The 3,378-nt window shown below is 48.9% G+C and overlaps 1 long non-coding RNA gene across 1 annotated transcript; it reads left to right on the forward strand.

The window, feature by feature from the left end:
* Positions 1-699: 699 nt before the first annotated feature.
* LOC116092396 lies at positions 700-2,533 on the forward strand. The gene is made up of 3 exons (XR_004119247.1): positions 700-784; positions 1,807-2,042; positions 2,337-2,533. It is a non-coding gene; the product is annotated as an uncharacterized LOC116092396 (long non-coding RNA).
* The last annotated feature ends 845 nt before the right edge of the window (positions 2,534-3,378 follow it).

The raw sequence follows: 3,378 nt of genomic DNA on the forward strand, positions 1-3,378 counted from the left end.
ATACAACTTGGTATCACTTCTCAGAAGGTCTGGGGCAGCCGGGCGGTGGTGGCACACGCCTTTAATGCCAGCACTTGGGAGGCAGAGGCAGGCGGATTTCTGAGTTCGAGGCCAGCCTGGTCTACAGAGTGAGTTCCAGGACAGCGAAACCCTGTCTCAAAAATGCCAAAAAAAAAAAAAAAAAAAGGTCTGGGGCACCAGAGTTCTGTTTCCTGATTTCATAACACACCCCCTTTATCAATGCTCCTTCCTTCCCGGTTTCACGGATTCAGCCCCATGCCCTGGGTGTGTCTCTCAAAGAACCAGTGCCCAATCCTTGTCAGTCTCAAACCACTCTTACACGTAGGAAGTAGAAACGGATAAGCATGTTTGTCCCTTTCCTCAACATCACAGAGGGTCAGAGGGTTAAACCAGCTGGTTGCTTTGGAGGCGGGACTTCTAGCTGTCCAATTTGGATCTGTGGGTCTGAGACGGTGGTGGCAGTGGCAGCCGCTCCACATGTCTGCCCAGCATGCATCCCTATCCGCCTTCTGTTGACTACTCTGGATGTCCCCTCCATCCATTACTCCTTCCTAGGCACTATCTTTCTCCTGACCCGCCCACGGCTACGGGCATTGACCCAGGGCAGCCAATCAGAATCTTCTATCTTCTTGGTCGCTGTGATTGACTCTGGGAAGTCCAATCAGGGACCAGGTGAGGTTGCTAGCGGGTCTCGGAAAGGCTACACAGAAAACAATCAGGAGCATGGCTGCCATTTTGCATGGCATAATAGGGCGGAATAAAGGTAAATAGAAACAAGGTGAGATGAGGTTTGGGCGTGTGTACCCATGAGAAGGAGAAAACAGAATGAGAGAGGGAAGTGGAAAGAAACCAAGAGCAAAGGGGAGGAGCACAGAGCAGAGAGGGTGTGTACCTCACCAGAGCTGCCCGAGCCAGCTCTACGAGAACGTAATCGCTATGGTCTTATCACTGGAGCCAACGCATTCCCTGTGTGCTTGAATTGGATTTCTCACACTTGCAACAAAGGGATCTTGACAAGGAGGCAATTTGTAGTTGTGCCCTAGCCCCAAAGCTACTTATCCTAATGATGCCAAGACGTCCTGTATAATCCTTTCCCACACCCAGCTCCTACAAAAGACACCAGAGGAAAACAGTGTCCCTATGCTTCCAGTACTACACAGAGCTGTGCCGCAACAAGCAGAAGTAAAAATAGCTGTGACTATTAATAAATTGGCCAAAAGACTCTATTAGTGACCTTTGAGCCATTCCAGAATAGTAGAGGATCTGAGAAACTACCAATTAATGTCAGATGATGTCTTAATGTGGGATCAGATGACAAAAGGAGACCCAAAGTACACGGTCGTTAGCCAAAGGGATAAGAACTGAGTCCCTCAACATGTAGCCGGCGCTCCCTGCATGGCGGTACCTAGCCTGCTACCCGCTCGCCTATCTGTTAACAAGCGTTTACTTAGAATCCATCTCATCTCTACTTCCCTTGAAGCAAACGTTGAGACGGGGTGTGGTGTCTGCTAAGCTGACTTGGGTTGACTTTCCCAACTCTTCATTCCATAGCTCTGTTTCCAGGGGAATTCACTTAACAACAAGCAACAGGACACCGCAGTAACAGTGGTTTGGAGAATAACAGATACAGTTATTTCATGCACTAGGAATGCTAGCTCAGTTTAGTGTAGCAGCCAATGACACCGAGAACCATGGAGTACCCCACCCCACCCCCACCCCCACCATCAACCCTGCATCACCAACTTCTGTGTGTTGGTTTGTCCTCTTCTTGCTTATCACTCACAGTCACAAAATAGATCCTCATCTCCAGAGATCACAGCACATGCGAGATCAGTGGTCGAGGTTCTTGGAGCTCACTCCTCTCCGTCCATTCTGCCATTTCACTGAGTTCCTGCCAAATTTCAGCTGCCTCTCCCTAGGACGTTCTCCTCACACCATAGGAGACTGTTTGCAAGCTTCAGATTAGGAATACTAAAATACCTGTTTCTCGCAAGAGGAATTCCCAGTGGACGACTGCAAAGGTGATGGTATATTGGATAATCTTGACTGTCCATCTGATTAGATATGCCTTTGAGGGTGGGTTTGTGGGGACACTTCTAGGAAGGATTAACTGAGGACAAAGACTCCTCCCCCAGAGTGGCAGCACCTTCTCACAGCAATCCAGAAGTTAAAAGGTCCTAAGAGGGGGGCGGGGGTGTTGGAAAAACAGTACTGCTTACCAGCCTTTGCTTCTTGCTGGTAAATGCATCTATGCTGCTGCTGCTGCTGCTGCTGCTGCTGCTGCTGCTGCCTCCGCCAACCTCAACAAACATCAGACTCCAGCTTCATCAGGCTCTCCACAGTGACTCTCCAGAAACCATCCAGTGTTCAGCATCCCTGGAACTGCTGAGGCATCTAACCTCGTGAACTGTCCAGCTACTGGGTTCTTGGCCTCGCCAGTGTGAAGTCAGCCATTGCAACTACCAACCCACTATCACCTAAGCTAATTGAATAAATGACTTGGTAATATCTACTCTCCCGGTCAGTTCTGTTCCTCTAGTGAAACCTGACTAGCACTGATGCCCTGGCTTTCTTGGGGATGACTCTAAGGTGGGTGATTTACACCTTCTCCAAGGATGTTTCTGTCTTACGAAGCTCATGTCACCCACAGCAGCAGCTGAACCTCTGTCCCCTACTAATCCCCCTTCCCCGCATCTCTCCTGTGAGTATCTCTGGGGCTGTATCCCAAACTACCTGCCTTGCACTTCTTGTGTCGGGCAATCGGGAGAGGTAGACAATGAGCATGGGATGGGCAGTGAGGCTTCTGGAAGTTTGAGCCCCCAGAATGAACGTGAGTATAAGCGTTACTAAGCAGGTAACTTGCAGACACCAGGTTCTGGGCAAGAACTGGGAATCAGTGGCTAACGATGAGGTAGACGCCGCGCCTGGAGATGTTGCCAGAGACCAGAAACCATGTGGAAGTAAATGTGGGGATGGCAGAGTGAGGAGCTTGGGAAGCTGTCTGTCAGATGAGCTGGAAGACCACAGTGTGACTTTCTGCAGGTTTATGCAACAACCTATAGTAAGAGCCGGAAACAGAAATAGACAAGGCACCAACCTTGTTTCAAAGAGAGGGGAAGAAAGAAAGAAAGAAAGAAAGAAAGTAAAGAAAGAAAGAAAGAAAGAAAGGAGGAATAAACACACGAACACATATGCATATTGGTTAGATCCACATTTCAGCAGGCTGGTTGACTTCCAGCCTCTGCTTCTACGTGCTGGAATTTAAGGTACATGACACCATACCTGGTCAGCTGCAGCCTGATCTTTTTGTTGCTGGCTTGTTTATGTTTGAGATAGGTTTCTTCCTTGTATACTCCT

The sequence above is a fragment of the Mastomys coucha genome, unplaced genomic scaffold (assembly GCF_008632895.1).
Source record: "Mastomys coucha isolate ucsf_1 unplaced genomic scaffold, UCSF_Mcou_1 pScaffold15, whole genome shotgun sequence".
In the NCBI taxonomy this organism is placed as follows: domain Eukaryota; kingdom Metazoa; phylum Chordata; class Mammalia; order Rodentia; family Muridae; genus Mastomys; species Mastomys coucha.